This window comes from Sminthopsis crassicaudata, chromosome 1 (genome assembly GCF_048593235.1).
Source record: "Sminthopsis crassicaudata isolate SCR6 chromosome 1, ASM4859323v1, whole genome shotgun sequence".
NCBI classification, from domain to species: domain Eukaryota; kingdom Metazoa; phylum Chordata; class Mammalia; order Dasyuromorphia; family Dasyuridae; genus Sminthopsis; species Sminthopsis crassicaudata.
This window is the reverse complement of record NC_133617.1, coordinates 380,043,300-380,062,889: the sequence shown is the minus strand read 5'-3', so window position 1 is coordinate 380,062,889 and position 19,590 is coordinate 380,043,300. Positions and strand designations below refer to the sequence as shown.

The 19,590-nt window shown below is 32.8% G+C and overlaps 1 protein-coding gene across 6 annotated transcripts in view; it reads left to right on the top strand.

The window, feature by feature from the left end:
• Positions 1-19,590, top strand: part of TCF4 (transcription factor 4) — a 406,802-nt gene that overhangs the window by 118,168 nt on the left and 269,044 nt on the right. The gene's annotated exons all lie outside the window — the stretch shown is intronic.

Genomic DNA, 19,590 nt, shown 5'->3' with positions numbered 1-19,590 from the left:
TCTATGATTCCTCAAAATTGACTAATGATATCAACAATCACAATCACAACCTCAGGTTATTGTAGTACCCTAAGGAAGCATTCTTAAAGTATGTCCCAGGGAACCCTTGGAATCTCCAAATTTCTTTTTAAGTAAAAACTATTTTCATAATAATGCTAAGATGCTTTAATTTTGAGTGCATGAATATCAATAAATGTAATTCACATAAACAAAACCTCTTTGGATGTCCTCAGTAATTTTTAAGCATGTAAAGGGGTTTTGGAACAAAAATGTTTGAAAACTATTGACCTTGGATATAATTTATCTGTGTTAAATTACTTGAATTCATTTAAGGAAGTTAGGTGCTCCCTTAGCTTATCAATCATCTTAAGTTTCAATTACCCTTATAAACCATTTTCTATCCTTTCTAATCTGTAGATTATTCTCTTTGATAAAGAAAATAGAAAGAAAAGAGGAATGAAATGATTCTGCTTTCACTCACTCAACTTTTGTTATCATTTCATAGCTCCCCAAGTGCTAGACCTATTTCGATTCTGGGTTTTTTCTTTCTTTTTATCATAACTTAATGCAAAATAAAGCAAAACATAGCTAACATCAAAATCTTTGGCTATCAGGAGAGAGGAGGATAGATGGAGAGCTTATTAACACACTCCATTGTTTTCAACCTCCCACTCCCACTCCCATCTCCCAGCTTACTCTGGACTTTAGTTTTAGAGGATTTTTTTTTCCAAACTTGTACCATTGTTCTGTATCTGTTGTTAGCTATGTGCTCTCACTTCTTTATTTTCTAATATTCTGCTTAAATAATTGATTCATCAGAGATATATGCAAAACATATACAAAAGAGACACATGGTACCCTTGGTTTGGAGGGCAAGACTTAGAGCAAAACTTTTATATTGTGGAACTTTAATAAGCCAAAAGTAATATTTTGTACCAGATCCTACAGAACAAGGATCTAAAATTTTGTAACAAAAATTAATAAGAAAATAAATAATAAATATTAAGTTCTGATATCCAAAAGCATGCTATTTCTTTTAACCATGAATCCAAATCTGGAGATTAATGGAATCTTAAACAGTAAATCTTATTTTCATTTATATGTCAAGTAAAAGGAAGAATTATGAGAAGAGCACTAAAATGGTGGGTACATCCTCCTGGGAGGTTTTCAAAGGCAAGCTGGATGACCACATATACATTGTGGTCAGGAATTTCCACATGTCTGGGTTGAATTAAAATTTTTTCCAAGATCCTTTCTAACTCACAGCTTCTATAATTCTGTGGTATTAGTCTAGACTTTATTTCTAATCCATCTTCAGTCACTAAAACATTTTGATTACAGAAATGAATTGAATGAACTAAGACTTTATTGATCACCTGTAATATCCAAGGTGTATGATGAGGCAATGGGGATAATAGAACCTGACCTTACTTTCAAAAGCATTTTTTGATAATACCTCATATAAGCAGATAAATAAATGCAGTATAATTTGAGGAGAGAGAAGATTATTAATCATGAGAAAAGGCTTCTTGTTCCCCCATGCCTTGAAATCTCTCTTTGTGTCTTTTTCTCTCAGTTCCTCTCCCTATCTCTGTCTTTCTGTGCTACTCTGTGTTTTTATAATTTTTGTCTCTCTGTCTCTTGTATATTGGGCCAGTCATTTTGGTAAGCAATTTGGAATTATGACTCAAGAGTTATTAAGCTTTGCAAAACTCAGCACTTTACTGCTATTAAGTCTATATTCTCAAAGATATCAAAGAAAGAGGAAAAGGATCCATATGTACAAATATAGCAACCTTTTGTGTATGATTGCAAAGAACTAGAACCTAATGGGTCACATCCATTAAAGAATGGCTGAATAAATTATGGTATCTGAATTAGTGGAATATTCCAGAAGAATAATAAGAAATGAAGAAGGGAATGCTTTCAGAGAAACCTGGATATGATGTAGATTAGAATGAATCTCTTGGTGTTCCTGAATCATAAGGCCAATTATACAACAACATTCTAAACACAAACAATTCTGAATGATTTAAGAATTGGTCAACACAAAGACCAGTCATGATATCAGAGACTCACCAATGCTGAAGTAGTCTACTCATTTCCAGACAGAGAAGTAATGGATTCAAGTTGCAAATTTGGAGATATATATATATATGTCAATGGAGGAATTTATTTTGATAACTATACAAATATGTTGGGGCAGTGGATAGAGTACTCAAGCATGGATTCAGGGACACCTGTGTTCAAATATGGCCTCAGACACTTAACCGGGTAAGTCATTTAACCCTGTTTGCCTTAGTTTCCTTATTTGTAAAATGAACTGGAGAAGGAAATGGTAAACCATTCCAGTATCTTCGCCAAGAAAATCATAAATGAGTTCAGAATCAAAATTATTAAAAACCAACAAAATACAGATCTGGTATTCAACTTATTCTGAACACATATTGACAGAGTAGTCATCCAATAATAATAATAAATTATAATAACAACAACTAGCATTTACATAGCATTTGAAGGCTTACAAAATACAAATGTTTTCTCATTTTATCTTCACCAGCATCATGGAAGGGAGGTATTATTATAATTTCCATTTTATAAATAAGGAAAATGAGGCAAACAGAAATGAAATGACTTGTCTAGGAGTCACATAAGTGCCAGAAGTGGGATTTGAACTCAGGTTTTCCTGATTTTAGTCCCAGTGCTCAATCCACTGCCTAGCCAAATATAAATCTTATCCACTGCAGTTCATAACATCAATTTATTGAATCCATATATTTCAAGTCCCAAGCAAGCCCCTGAATGAGTCTTGTTGTTGATTTGTTTCCATTGTTTTGGACTCTTCATTTCTCCATTTTGGGGTTATTTTTACAGAGATTCTGGCGTGATATGCCATTTCTATCTACAGCTCATTTTACAGATGAGGAAACTGAGGCAAACAGTGTTAAGTGATTTACCCTGGGTCACACAGCTAGGAAAGTGTCTGAGGCCAGATTTGGACTCTGGTTCAAGTGACTCCTGGGCTTACAGTTTATCCACTGTGCCATCTAGCTGCCCTGAGCTGGTCAACTAATCTGTTTAAAAAAAGAAATGAGATTAGCCCAGAATAGCTGTTCTTATTTAATCAAAACTGACTCATAATGATTACCTGTCCCCCTTTTAAAAGAATATATACGCCCATCATTAAATAACCTGTTTTTTGAATTTTTCTAGGAATTGCCAAGACACTGACCTTAGGCAGGAGAATTGCTGGTCCTTTTTCATTTCATTCAGTTTCCCTTATTCTGTAAGATATAATAACTTAGGAGAAAAATCCTTTGGAATCAGGAAACCAGAGTTCAAATCCTGATCCATTTAATGCATGTGATAGTTGGTTTTCTCATCTTCAAAATGAGGAGAATATAATGCAATATTTACATGATAGTGCTTTGAAAGCTACAAGGTGTGGTCTAAACAAATATTTGTTCTTGTTATCATTATTGAAATAAAAACAAATATTAATTAATGAATGTCTTAATCAATGGAAAATGTCGTAGATGTCTTGAGGGTATTTAAAATTGTCAAAATCTAAATCTCACCAGCAATTTACTTAACTTTCAGAGAGAAATAATATCTTTTTTTTCCTCTTAGTATCATTGGTTTTCATAGGTAACAATTTAAACTGATATGGATGCTGTTTGTTCCTATGCTTTGAGGCCAATGATAAAGTAGCATATATATGGAGTTACCTGAAAATGTCTCAGAATGAGCACAAAGGTAATTTGTGTAATTGTACATTTGCCATTTGTAATTGTGGGGGCAGCAGCTAGGTGGCACCTTTCCATTCATAAACTTTATAAATTGTTCAATCTGATGATGATTACAAAGCTATCTAATTGCTGCTGAATCCTATTTCCTACTTACCAATTTAAGAACTAGCCATCATTTAAATTATAGGGAAAAGTGTTTTAAGTAACACAAAAAGACAATTTACTTGCCATACCATTGGTTTATTTTATATAAATAGTGCAGAATGGAGTAGGGGAAAATTCATTGTAATTTCCTTCTTGTGACATTTTCCTTTTTCTGAAAGCAAAGGAGCTTTGTTGAATATTATTTTATTTTAATAATTTTAAAATATTTGTTTAACACCGATGGATGTTATACCATACTTGTTGCTCTCAAGACCTACCTCAAATGCTATGGGAGAAAAAAGATGTAAAAATAAGAAAAAGCTAAATTTTTCTTCACCAGACCTATGATTTTTTTTTGGTTTAGTTCATTGGTTCTAAGCAAGGACCACTCCCCAAATGAAATCTGTAATTAACAAATTAAATAGTTACTTGTGGCTTCAATTTTTTTTATAATAATAGAATTTAATTTTTCAAAACCAACACAAAGATAGTTTTCATCACTCACCCCTGAAAAACCTTTGTACCAAATGTTTCTCCTTCCTTCCTCACCTACCCACTTCCCTAGAACAAGCAATCCAATATAGACTAAGCATGTGCAATTCTTCCAAACATATTCCACATTTATCATGCTGCACAAGAAAATCAGATCAAATCTGGACATAAAGAATGATATTATAAACAAATTAGAAGAACATAGGATAGCTTACCTCTCAGATTTGTGGAGGAGGAAGGAACTTGTGACCAAAGAACTAGAGACCATTATTGATCACAAAATAGAAAATTTTGATTATATTAACTTAAAAGATTTTTGTACAAACAAAACAAATGCAGACAAGATTAGAAAGGAAGCAATAAACTATAAAATAATTTTACATCCAAAGAATCTGATAAAGGTCTCATTTCTAAAATATCTAGAGAATTGACTGAAATTTATAATAGTTCAAGCCATTCTCCAATTGATAAATGGTCAAAGGATATGAATAGACAATTTTCAGATGAAGAAATTGAAACTATTTGTAGTCACCTGAAAAGGTGCTCCAAATCACTATTGATCAGATAAATACAAATTAAGACAACTCTGAGATACTACTGCACAACTGTAAGATTGACTAAGATGATGATAAAAGATAATGACAAATGTTGGAAGGATGTGAGAAAACTGGAACATTATTGGTGGAACTGTGAATGGAATCCATCCATTCTGGAGAGCAGTTTGGATAACTCAAAAAGTTATCAAACTGTGCATACCTTTTGATCCAGCAGTGTTTCTATTGGGCTTATATGCCAAAGAGATCTTAAAGAAGGGAAAGGGACCCACATGTGCAAAAATGTTTGTGGCAGCCATCTTTGTAGTGGCTAGAAACTGGATATTGAATGTATGCTCATCAATTGGAGAATGGCTGAATAAATTATGATATATGAATACTATGGAATATTATTGTTCTGTAAGAAAAGACCCACAGAATGATTTCAGAGAGGCCTGGAGAGACTTACATGAACTAATGCTAAGTGAAATGAGCAGAACTAGGAGACAAACAGGCACGCAAACAATAAATAACAACAACTACAAAGGTTGTACAAAGTTTTACAAACTACTATGTTGTGATCCATATTCAGTTTCCATAGTCTTCTCTCCAATCACAGATGGCTCTTTCCATCACAAGTCTATTGGAATTGGCTTGACTCATCTTTACTGAAAAGAGCCCAGTTCATCAGAATTAATCATTACATAATCTTCTTGTTGCTGTGTACAATGTTCTCTTGATTCTTTCTTCACTCAACACCAATCCATGCAAGTCTCTCCAGACCTTTCTGAAACCAGCCTGCTGATCATTTCATATAGAACAATAAAATTCCATTGCTTTCATATATGTGGTATCAAATGTTATAACATCTTATACTTGCTTGAAAATAGATATTCTTGACTTTAAAGGGTGACTTTTTATACTAACTGTGCTTCTGTATAATAAAATGCATAACATTATATAAAATGACATGTATTAGCACATGATTAATTGTCAATTTAGTAGTAACATGTCTAAGTTTATAGGAGGGATTCTGTTAAACTTAGATGTGATGGACATGCATTTGTGAACATAGCTTAAGAAACTGATGAAAAGAGTTACTGCAAGGTCTCAGGATAAAAGATAGTCATGGGGCTTGAGGTTTAGAACCAGGTAAGCTAGGACATGGAATGTGCAGGGACCAAACTTTAGAGAAAGGTTGTACTAGGCAGGAAGATAAAAATCTTAAAGACAAAAATGCTTGTAGTCAAAAAAGTCCAGTGACCAAAAGGCTAGGTATGACAGTTTTTCTTTTCTCAATTTAATCATATAGAAGATAGAAGGAAATGAATCAGTGTACTAAACACCACATGACTGGAGGTAATCACTACAGGAATAACATAAAGTAAGACTGTCAGTCATTTTAGACAGACTTTTAGTCACATAACTTGCAAAATACATAAAGGAACTAAACCAACACAATAATCAACATAAATCATCAGGAAGTGAAAGAACCTCAATTCTGGCAGATTACAACTTGATAATCCTAAATCCAGAATCTGAAGAGGTAAAGGTGTAGGAAAAAATAATCTGAAGAATGGGTGCAAGACTGCTTGATGTGATTTGAACAGAACTATAAAGCGAATCTCTATCAATTCTTAAAATTCCACCTTGAATATTTAATTTCATTGGGTAAAATATTGCTTTCTCTTCTTTGAATACTTTTAAAAATACAAATACTCATTTGAGTAATAATATTGCATATCCTTATTACCCAATATGAATGATGACTAATTTATACCTTACCTTTCCTTGAAACTAAGCTCTTATATTTGTGTTTCTCTTCCTGAACTGAATCATGATCCATAATTATTTATGTGTCTTGTCTAGATTGCAAATTTTTGAAATAAAAGGCCTCAGATACTTAGTTTGCATTTTCCATTGATATCTAGCATAAAATTGAATACCTAGCAGGTGTCTGGTAAATATTTGTTGAATGAATAGGTTTCTCAGTTTGATTTTCTCTTTGATAGGAATACTAGAATAAAATAAGAATGGTTAGGCCCCTTGGGAAGGGAGTTCTTAAAGTTGAAGAATCAGTGTGGAACTATGGAAAAGCAAACCCATTCTACCTTAATATTTGGCCTAGTGCTAGACCTGGCTGGATGTGTATATTCTGTGGAAAGGCAATTTGGTTCACAAACTTGAAATCCATGTTAGGGCATAATATAAGAAAAAATGACTTTTGAAAGTTTGCTGTACTATCAATGTTTTAAATAAGTTAGAACTTTAAGAAAGCAATTACATAGTACTTTATGTGCTAGTACTTTGGCTCAAAGTCAGGCTGTGGTCACATTTAGAGCTGAAAGTAGCACCTACTTCTCTGCATCACTTTAAAGGTAAAGAAACATCTGTAAAACTCTTTTCAAATCTTAAAGTACTATATAAATGCTAGGTATTATTATTTAAATATGTGTATATCAGTGACCCTATAGATGTTTGATAATTCTATGTTAGTGTTGCTAAGGAGCAACTTTTTTTTTTTAAAGTACAAAATATAAAGGATAAAAGAAATACCCCAAAATATTTTTGTAGTCAACTCCCACATTCCTGCAAAGCATTTTTGAATTTATTAAAACATGTCCAATCAGTCAATAAACACTCATTAAGCATCTACTCAGTGTCCAATGTTATGGGAAGTTTTGATTGATATTGATGATGGTGCTAAGTTCTAGGACACTTTTTGTTGTTAATAAGGCAAGTTAGCAAGTCTTCATTAAGCACTTGGTATGGAGTAGGCAGTGTGCTAAGTGCTGAAGATCAAAGAAAGGCAAAAACAGTCTCTTTCCTTTAAGGAGCTTAACATCTATTGAGAGAGATACCTTGCAAACAACTAGATGCAAACAAGTTCTATGCAGGATAAATGGGAAATAACAGGAAAGGCACTAACATTTAGGTAGGATCAGAAAAGATTTCTTGTACAAGATGAGATTTTAGTTGAAAGTTTTTAAAAGCCAGGGAAGCTGACTTGGGTAAGAATTCTTGTCATTGAACTAAGCAAACAAAATTGCTTACATTGCTACTATCCTCCATCTCTTTATTTTTATCTCTCTCTCTCATGAAAAAATTGATCAGTTTTTCTATAGGCATGATATTAGCAATTATAATCCTCTTAATGTTGGTAGTATTTTTAATTTGTTGAACACTGTTAATTCGTTTACTTTGGATCTTATTTGAACACTTGCATAATACCTTTCTCTAGCTTGGGGGGGGGGGGAAGAAGAGGATTGTGTTTAAAAGTAATTTATTTTGCTTTGCCTTGTGTTTTTCAAGATGGCAGTCCTGCCAGAGACTGTGTGTTTTTTTGGCTTGTTTTTTTCTGGCTTAGCTTTTCAGCATTTGTGAAGTTGTTTTTGTTGTTGTCATTGTTTTGTCTGCCTGATAACTTCAGTTTTAACTGCTCCTTTTGCTTACCAGTTTCCTTCTAGAATTTGGTCTTACAATTCTGAGTTGCTGAAGGATTTTTCTAGGCTGGATCCATATGTGGCTCAACTTTAGTAAAGCAGAAGGAATGACATAAGGTTAGGTGACTGATATGTAAGGTTTTTAAATTTGATTTGGTTTTACATGAAAAGGTTGAGGCAGTGATGCATGTATTCTAATAAAAATCATCAGTACAAATCAAATAAAATCTGGCTCAGTGGCTATTTTCCCACTGTATTCACTCATGACTAGCCTGTGCCCGTTTGAGACAATGGCTGCCAGTAGCTGGCAAATCTTAAAGTCACATTACAGTCTCTTATGGTAAGAATCAAGGAATCATTGTAATCAGACTTTCCACTAATCTCATCAGATTTCTTATTATACTTTGACACACCTCCTTTACTTGCCCCTTCTGTTTGTATTTTCACTCACTACAGCCTGGTTATCATCATTCTGTGAGCCAGGAATTTGGTCTCCTCACTATTTTATATCTTTCCTTTTTCTTTTAGTCCTCTTTAAAACTAGCTACATTTCTTCAATTTCTGAGTAGTCAGGTTACAGCTATTATTTTCTTTAGTTAGTAAACTGTAATCTTAATTAGTTGCAGCCTCTTTCTCTTTAGCTTTGTTTTTTGGTATAGCACTGACCAAAACTTTGTTTGGCAATTATATGGATGAACAGACTGAAGCAGAGCCAAAATCTTGCTCAAAAAGAGAAATGCTTACATCCATGAATTTGATATTAAAGCTATGAAATTTTGTCTATAAAACTTAGTAATATCCAACAATAGATAAATGTTCCCAGTTTTCTACTCATGTAGAAAACTTAATATAATGCCAAAGAGGACTAATAAATCTATAAAAATGTGTTTTGGCTACTTAAGAGGCATGAGTTAATTTTAAGGTTCAAAAAAGTGAAAACAATAGAAATAGCATTGTTTGGGGGAAAGTAATTGACAATGCTGCCAATGTAGTTCTAACTCCTGTTAGAACAGCTCTGATTCTCTCAAGCCAACTTGGAATTTGTGCCAGATTGTTGTAATAGTTTTGTAACATGTACAGAGTAGCACAAGGATGAGAGTAGTAATCTTATTTTCACTGGTGACATAATTTGAAATGAATGAATGTCTCTCTAGATGTGAATGACTCATGCATTAAATTACTATGCATAATGCTCATTTTAGTATGGGGACTAACAAATGGCATGAAATATTGGGGTTACAAGAGACAACAGCATGAAAAAGATATCTAAGAAAAGACTTATTTCATATAGGACTAATAACATCTGTTTTAACTTTTGGAAAGGTGTCTTCAAACATAATCCTGATCTGCTCAGATTTATGCTGCAGGCTTCCATTGCTCTGTATTATACATTTAAAATAATATTTTCAAAGTGTTTTAATGACAATATATATGAGAATAACATTAAAAATACCACACAAATTTTCAGTATTAATACTAATGTAAGGAATAAAATAAAATCTGCAACAGCAGTCCTCTTAAAGAGGTAAAATTCTTATCTTGAAAGCAAATGTAAATTTAAAATATTCACATATTTTAAATATTGATAAGAGCAGTTATGTTTGAGCCAGTTTTAAAGTTTAAAAATTAGTAAATGAATCAGCAAATGACATCAGTTAGTCTCTGACAGGTCTGATCAACAACGAGGATGTTTCAAATGAACCAAGTTGCAGCATATGGGAACTGCCTCAAACACTATCATTAATGTCAACAAACTACTAATAAAAATATCTCTCTTACGCATATATTTTTATAGGCCAGGGTAAAAAAATCTATTGCCAATTGATGCCAGACGTGGGCTGAAACTAAAATCAAAAGAAATATTTTAATCATTTATGAAATTCAGAGTTGAATTTTATCAACACAATTGAATATGTAAAATTATGAATAGTTTTTTCAAAGGTTAAGAGAACAAATATCCAAATTATACTGATAGAAATTAGACATTGCCGTATTTACTGTAAAATAAATACATGTTCAATTGAAAGGATATGAGTTCCCCTTTCTACTATGCTCAGATTTCATCCTTTACTGCTTTGTCACCTTGTCCCATTCATATTTATATCTTCACTAACTCCTAAATCTATTAATTGCCTTTCTTTTCACATAAATCAAGCCAATTCCTTCCTTTCCTTCAAAAATATTTTCAAAACATTGTTCTTATTCTATGCTAGGTTCTGAAAATTTCTCTAGATTTGTTTCTTTGCCTAATCATTGATCTTTACTTAATTCATTTGAACCTAATTGTTAATCCCTACTATTTAGGAATCTCATTCATTTGGGGGCACAAACCCTCTATTGCTTGGCAGTGTACCATCTTTGGTAAGTTGAGCACTCGAAGTTCAGGCATCCAGGGATAATAAAGACTCCACGTGGATTATTATGAGTGATTATTTCTTGCCAATGCAATAATGTTCTCTTCTGTCTTTTCTACCTATATATTCATATTGGCTAGTTGTTTTCAGTTGGTTTCAATATAACTTTCACCCCTTTTTGTACCAACCCCTCAATCAAATATAAGGGAATAATCTACTCATTTTGGAATTTGTAACATTCTTTTTCAAATATAAATGCTTAAATGGGAACATTCTTTATATAGTCAGATTAGGATTTCATCTTTGTGTTACATTTGCACTTTGTAGAATACATGGAACTTATCCTGAAGGTCTTTGAAAAACAGAGCTTAGAGTTGGCCAGAAACATGTGTTTTTGTGTATTTTCAGAGTAATAGAAGAGAACACATCTCAGTGGTATCACTGGTTAAATATCAGAAAGTCAACACGTAAGTGGCAGAGACCTAATGAGATTGGTGATTCGGAGTAGGATGTAGATATCTTTGTCTCTGTTTAGTCCCAGAAAATGAGCACAGCAAAACATTGTTGAGCTTGATATAAATGTATTCCAAAAAGCACATAGTTCAAAGCAAGCTGTAGTCCCTAGTTAACATTCTTTAAATAGCAGATGCTTTGAACATTCAGTTCAAATTTCAGTTTTCCTTCCAATCTTTTCAAATGGACAATTTCAGTATACTATGAAGAACACCTAGTAAAGTCATAAATGTTCCATAACCACAATTTGCAAGCTTTCCATATACATTTTAAGAAAGGATTTTCTTTCAAGTACATATGTTGGTAGGCCTTTAAATCAGCAAGCAGGGCATATACATTTATACCAGTTTTCATTGTACATGTTTTATACTGATTTACTTCTTTTTAATTGTAACTGAGATAAAGAATTAGTAGTTTAAAACAGTAGGAACTACATGTTCTGCTGTGATCAAGGAATTAGATAATCTGGCTTGTTTGCTTAAGGGGTCTGTATCTTGAGACTTTTATAGGGCAGTATTAAAGCCCTGAGCCTTCTTATTATACCAATACCCAGAAGATTGCTTTAATGAGAAGTAAAGGGCCTTTTTCCAATTACAAGGGAATAACTGTATTAAGCTCCTGTGTTATGTCAACCTGCTTTGATTTGATTACTGCGAAAGAAATGGATTTATCTGTCAGTGTTACTTAATTAAGCCTTCTCATTGATGTTTTGCAGAGTAATATAGTGTGGTTTGCACATTTAAGTCTAAATACAAAGAAAATTGGCCTAAAACTAAGACATGACCCCTGAAGATAGCATGCAGGATTGATGGCTTGTCATTTTCAGGTCAACATAAGTGAAAGAACTTGGCTATTGGAAGAATAACACTATAAGTGGAGTGAATTTTTAGCAATGTAGATATCCCTTTTGCATTTAGGAATGAGTTTTTACTTTAATTGTTATGTAGTTGTTGGTTTTTATTAGAGTTTTTTTTTTCTTTACTTTTGGAGGGCCAGAGTTCAAAATTAGCATCTTATTTATTAGCCCAATATACAATAGGATAGTAGTAAGGATAGGAATTATGATAATATCCTATTATGAAAAGATGGAAAAAGAAGGAAAAAGAAAGTGGCATTTTAAAAGTATGAAGGAAAAGAAAGCAAGGGGGGAAAAGAAGAGATGTCATTTGGGAGTAGACTATTGTAAATTCACAGCAATTACAATATACAAACATTTTAATTAAGCTAACATGCCCCTTCCTAGCATTCTATAAAAATGGTACCCAAGGGAAAAAAAAGGGGAAGGGTAGTTAAAGCTATTATTGGATGTTTCATCCTAGCTTTTTAAAAATATATATATTTTATGCTAAGTATAAGTTATTTATTAGGCACTTTAAAACCAATTTTTAAGATTAAGTTTTACCATTTGAGTGGTATAAATATTAAAAACTACCTTGAATTGTCAGAATTTTGTTTTTTTGTTTTTTTGTTTTTCCTATTATCAAAGCTGTATTTTCTGGTTTGTTAACAGGTGAAGCCTATTACTAAATTTATTTCTTTGCAGTTTCAAAAGTCCAGTTTTCTAAATACTTTTAATCCTCACATTACCTGCTTTGCATATGTATTGAAAATAAATATGGGGGAGAGTAAAACTAAATAGTGGTCATTTAAAATAATTTTGAAAAAAATTATTTTAACCTTACAAATATAAAAATGCTTTGCAATTCTGAGTCTCAGACTAGCTTTGCAATTCTGAGTCTCAGACTAGCCATGTAAAATATTTTCTAGTCTTCTAGTACAACAAATTAGGTTGAGAAATTTTCAAATGCCTCCCCTCCTATGCTCTTAAGCCTTTGTGAGCTGAAATCTTTACCAGTTCCACAAGAGGATTAAATATCAAAGATATTTTGATATTCCTGAAATCATTATATAAAATTATATTAATATAATATAAAATTTATGTGATTTCTTCACTAAAGACTTTTCCCATTCAGAGGGTCAGTCATATAATCAAAACTAGTTGTGACCTTAGAGGCTTTCTGATATACATCCTTCTTTTACAGAAGGAGAAACTGAAGCAAAAGGAGTTAAGTGACTTACAGAGGCAGTAAGCAAAAGAGACTTTTACTTTTGTCCTCCAATCTTAGTAGGAATCATTAGTTTTTAACGAGATTAGCTTTCCTTTGAATTCTTCTACATGAATACCCTTGTTTCTATACATTAGTAGCGTCCATGAAATGAAATGAGATATTACATGTTTTTTTGATATAACTACAGGGTTAGTATTCTAATATCAATAGGAGTAAATCTTTGATTTATTTATAGCTAGTAATAATAATAGCTAACATTTATATAGTGATTTGAGTTTTGCAACATGCTTTACAAATATCATCTCATTTTATCTTTACAACCTCATTACCATTTTATAAATGAGGAAACTGAGGCATAGGGGGTTTAAATAACTTCTTAGAATCATATTGTTAGTAAGTGTGTCTGTATTTGAACTCAGTTCAGCCGGATTTCAGGTCTCCTGTACCACCTAACTGCCTTGCTCTGGTGTCATTTTTGGACATAAATCTTTGGTTTATTTTCTGTTTAGGTCAGTTGATCATCTTGATAATTGAACATATGTTATTCAATTGAGATATTTCTTAATAATATCTTCGATAGGAATTTGATAGAAATTCAAAACTAATAGTGTTCTGTGTCTTATTTGCAAAAGAATCACCTACCTATCATTGCTTTGAATCTTCATGGAGCATCTTGTATTTCAGATTAGGAAAAAACCAATGGTGTCCTTTTTGAAAAAACAACAGATTTGTCATTTTATCATGGAGGAAGATTCTATTTTAGAGTAGCAGACAATGGATTGATTGAGGTTAATGTGAATCTCCTGATTTTTTACCTTTGTGATCTGAGCTTTGGTGTCCTCATATATAAAATGAGTACATTGTGCTATATGTTCTCTAAGATCCCTCCTAGCTCTACTTTTTATGACTGAATGCTTATCAGTTTTAGCTGTTTTAATCAGAAGATAATAGGACATGTCATTTAATGACACATTATTTTCTTTGTAAATTAACAAAATGGATGGAAATCAATTTTGGAAAGAATTTTGAAAATATTATTTTAGCTTCTAGGAATTCTGAAGTTATTGAATACTTATTTTTTTGAAGTTCACTTTGAATATGTTGAAAACAATTTTTTCTAGATTTGCATCACATTATTAGAAAAATTAATTTGAAATTTAAGAGGAAATAAATCTTTGCTTTTTTAAAAGCAGTTTCTTTTGTATTCCCCAGAGTACATTAAATTCTCCATCCTTTTGCTGTATGGCATTAGTAAAGGATGCGAGATCATATCCCTCTTTTCTGACATGTTTGCTATGGATTGAGGTTGAGAGCAATGACTTTTTTGGATGTTTAAGTTTCTACTTGACAAAAATTCAAGGTTTCATTCAATAGAATCCTCAGATTTAAAGGGACAAACAAAATAGCATTTTCATCATTAGTTCCTTCAAATCTAGGGTATGTTGGAAATTATCTCATAAAGGCTGAAATCATTCATTATGAAGACCATCTTGTTTCTTACAGCACAGGAGTACAGGAAGGAAAAAGCAGACTCATGGGCATTGAATGTGTCATGTCAATAGTCAGTGCTCCTCAACTTCCCATACATCTGTAGTAGTACTCAACATTTGACATCCAAATAATTCTACACTTAGAGTTCCTATTATATTGGGTACTAATGAAAATATGCACATCCTTAGTACGCTCTTTGCTGATGAAATATTTTGAACTCTAAATTCAGCTGGCACTGATGGAGAGCATATGCCATCTCAGTTTGTATTGAGGGCCCAGCCAAGGGTTCTTCCTGGACTAGGAAATTAGTTGGAGCTATAAACGTACGCAGTCTGTGGTTTTCCAGTAATGGTGTAGAGGATATTTAATAGCAATAGAGAGAAGAATTTGAGATAGTATATATCTCACAATGTTTCATAGTTACTTTTCCATGAGTAACATGGAACTGTGAATAGGATGACCTATGCTTTAAACATGGAAATGTTGACTGTACCTTTCTAGGATCCTAGAACTAACAAGGTAGGTCAAATAAAATCTATTTTTACATGCAAATTGTTGGATAGTATAACTACATTTAGTTATAGAAAATGCTTCCTATAGCTGATTAAATATAGTTCAGGCCTGAGGCTTTGATCAGTACACATTGTTTATGAAATCACATTTCATTATGTAAAGGATATAAAATAATGACAAATAAAAAGAATTATTAAGCACACTTTCTTTAAATCACTGAATTAAGTACTTAGGAATGAAATTATATGAGGTGCCAAGAGGCTTATAGAAAAGATGGGATTTGTGGGTTTTTAATATGAAGATGTTATTTATCCAGATCTAATAGGAGAGGAGAATACTTGCTGTCCTTCATGCTAAACTTATATAAAAATATATTTATAAAAATATATTTCAAATCGACTCAACCTTTCACAACTTCATATGTCAAAGGGCAAGAATGTTGAAGGTATATTTATGGGCATGATGTTTCTATCTCTTCAGACAATAAAAGACAAATTTGTGATGATATGGTGAAATGCAAAGATCACTGAATTCTTGTCCAGCTCTGTTCTCTCTAGCCATGTGATCAAAGGGAAATCACTTAACTTGAGATTCCTCATCTTTAAAATCAGAGAGTTTCATCAGAAAGTCAAGGAACTTTTCCAGTGTTTAGTTGTAACTTCAGTTCAGATTGATTTCCTAATTCCCAAATTGAATGCTTTTTTCTCAGTCTCAATTCTCTTTTATCTTTCTGTAGCTTTATTAATGACAGTCTCTTGCACACCTTCCTTCATTGGGGAGTTACTGCTTATGACTAAAGAAAATAGCAGCAGCAGCAGGAGCTAGGCAGTATACCTGGCCAATTTCACATCCTAATACTCAACCAAGACAACAACCAAGTGCAAGAAGCTTTGAGTGCTGAAACATTTTTTTTTTATTCCAATGCTTCAGATACCTAATTCAGTGAGTGTCAAAGTGGACGAGTTCTGAAGTAGTACTGTATTACTATTATTATATTTTAGCTCCCCATTTAGATGCTATGCTGATTGAGGTTCAGAAATATATTTTTATATTTCCTATATCCCTAAGAACTGGCATAATGTCTTGTATATGTGAACTTTCGTTGATCAGGAAACACATTGGCATTTTGAAGTTCAGTAATAGCTTGAAGGGACTATAAAACCAAATACTATCCAAGTTGAAAAAAACCTTAGAAATTTTTTAGTCTGACTGCACTTTACAAATGAGGAAGAGTGAGGCTCAGAGAGGGATGATAGGATCAAAAATTCAGAACTAGAAGATACCTTGCCGTCTATCAAGCCCAACCTTCTCATTTTATTAAAAGTAGCTTGTCTAAAAATAGAGATTCTTAAAATTGTTTTGGGGGGGGGGTACATGGGTCCATTTGTCAGTTTTGTGACCTCTTCCCAGAATAATGTTTATTACTTGCATTCATAATTGAAGGAGATGCTAAATTTCAGTTAAAGATTAATGAAGTAACCAAGTAATACTTTTCACATTCATGTTCACTGAAACCCCTGGAAATATATCCATTGATTCCTTAGGACTCCAAAAACCTCAAGTTAAGAATACATGTTCTAAAGTAATTTATCCAATTGAGGCAATGTGGTATAGAATGGAGAAGTCTGGCCTAGGGAGATCAGTGTTGCTGTTCCACCTCCAAACATAAATAACCCTGCGCAAATTATTTAACCTTTTAATTCACTTAACAGCTTTCTGAAATTGAATTGCAGAAAGGGTATAGTTCCTTACCAGGACTTTTATTTCCTATACACTAATGAAACCAGACTGCATAGTTCCTGCCAAACAGTACCTCTCCCCTTACACCTCCACCAAAATCCCTCAGCTCCCTCCTTCCTCCTCTCCTACCTAGTGGCAGAACCAGTCTACTTCTCTTCAAAGTTTTTATCAACTGACCGGATTTGAAATTTAAACAATTATATGGTGAAAGATAAATAAAAATAATCCTGATCCTAAAGCTGGACTTTTTTTTTTTTTCAGTTATAATTCTTGTTGGAAATAAGGGGAGGAGCTACTGGATTTTCACCACAACTTTTCCCTTTTAGTTCTCTTTGTTTAGACCTAATTAGGCACATTCTAATGAAGTAAACCAAAAAATCCCTGACTATTGTCAATTTCCTCATGAGAATGTTTTGCTAATTATAAGATTTATCCTGTTCTCCCCCCCAAAAAAAATTTGTCTATGTAGAAAGAGTCTAACCTAGAGCCACATCTAGTCCTCGCAATAAATGTATAGTGAATCATTTTGAATTTAGCCCATCCTTACTGGAATTCACAAAGGCTATAATTCCACCTTGGGATTATGCTAGCCTCTAATATCTTTCCTTTTCCCTTGTAGAGTTTATGCCCTTCTGTATTCTTATTGCTTCCTCAGAAAGTAAACTGCAGTAAGGAGGGGAATTGAAGGCCAGCCCAATCAATTAAGTCAACTTTATGTTCTTAGCTTTTATTTTTATATTCATTTTATACTTGCTGCTGCATCATTCAATAATTTTGCTTCGTCACTTCCTAGCTATGTTCATGAGCCAAAAACAATGGTTCTCATAAAACATTTTTTTGCACACAGTAGGCTCTCAGTAAATATTTGCTGTTGTAATGGCTACTTCTTATTTTAAAATGTGGATTTTTTAAAAGAGTTAATGATTTATTTGAGGTTGTGAAATGACCTGTAAAATTTTACTTGTTTATTGCTATTATTATTTATCTTTAATTCAGCATCAGTAATATCAAAATTAAAATTAGATTAGGATCATTTAGAGCAACTGAGATTGTTAGCAATTTGCCCTAATTGTCAAAGTAGAGCCTCAGGCTTTGTCATGCCTGGAGAAGAAAAAAAGAGAAGAGTAAATAGGAAAAAAAAAGCAAAAAAAAGAATTGCTATTGAGTAGGAGAAGTAGACAGAAGAGAGAGGCATAAAGAAAATAAGTAGAAAAAAGAGCAGCCTTATCTGATTGGCTGGGAATCCATGTGTGAAGGAACCCAACTAGTATTTAACCTGCTTTGAAAAAGCTTGACTTCCAACATTTTTAATTAGTGGATTGCTCGCTTTTGAAAATGCCCAGTTGGGAATACTCAAGTTTTGATGTATTTTAGCTGCCTGTTAATTAGCTGGCTGCTAGTTGACCGTCATCTTTACTTTTTTCACGTGGGCAGAAGAGGCATGTGAAGAACCCCTGTGAAGCCAGATCTGATCTGAGCTAGACTTCATAAAGCACAGGGCATATAGCAAGAGATAGGGTCAAAGCCCAATCCCAATTCCTTCTCTTATTTTTCCTTTTTTTTCCCCCCAAATTCCATGTCATTTCCCAATTATATATAATCTTTCCACCCTTACTGCTCATCATTTATGCAAGTTATATTAATAATTTTTTAAAATGGAAAACAAACAATTCAACCAAAGTGATAGAGCACATCATAGGAAACAGAAGAATTCAAATTCAATTTCCTTTTAACTTTCTTCTTCTGTTTTAACTTGAGGCTAGATTATGTTTAAATAACATATTGCTTTTTTTAACTAAACCTCTCATATTTCAGATCTACCAGTTGAGACATTAAGCTTAACTTCATTTATCCACATACTTCATTTTCGGACTAAATTATATATTCATGCCTTCAGGTGTGAGATGGGGGGAGTAGATCTTAAGGACTTACAGTGGAAGAAGGATGCCATTATTTATACCTTTTCTATTTAAAATATTTGATTTCTATTTATGGATTAGGATGACTTCATAGGATACACATCTCATTAGTGTCAAAATCCCAGCATCCTGAAAAATCATTTCACTGAGTACTTCAGCAAAGCACAAACATAGTGAAATAAGTCATTTGTTTTTAAAGCAAATTTAGAAAAAACTATATGTCTTCTCACAGACTTTGATACAATTTTAGTTTTTTTATTGCCTTGAACCATACAATGTACTGATTTTGACTGTCTAAGGGGAAACATGTCTTTGCAACTGGAATATATTTTGAAGTAACAAGGCTCCTTCTTCTTTACCATATACGTAAAAGGAACCCTTCCAAAAAATACAATCCAAGCCCTGTCCTAAGAGTGAATTGTTGTTGTTTACTTCTTAAGATACACTGAAATACCATATACCTTATGCTCAATAAATACATCAATTAATTATACCATGATGATTACTGCTACTGATAATAAAAAAGAAGCAATAAAAAGAGTGGTGGTAGTAACATTCAGGGAATAAACAGTATCATTAAAATGTTAGGAAACAGTAAAAGGTATTATGTCTATGAGAGCAAATTTCATA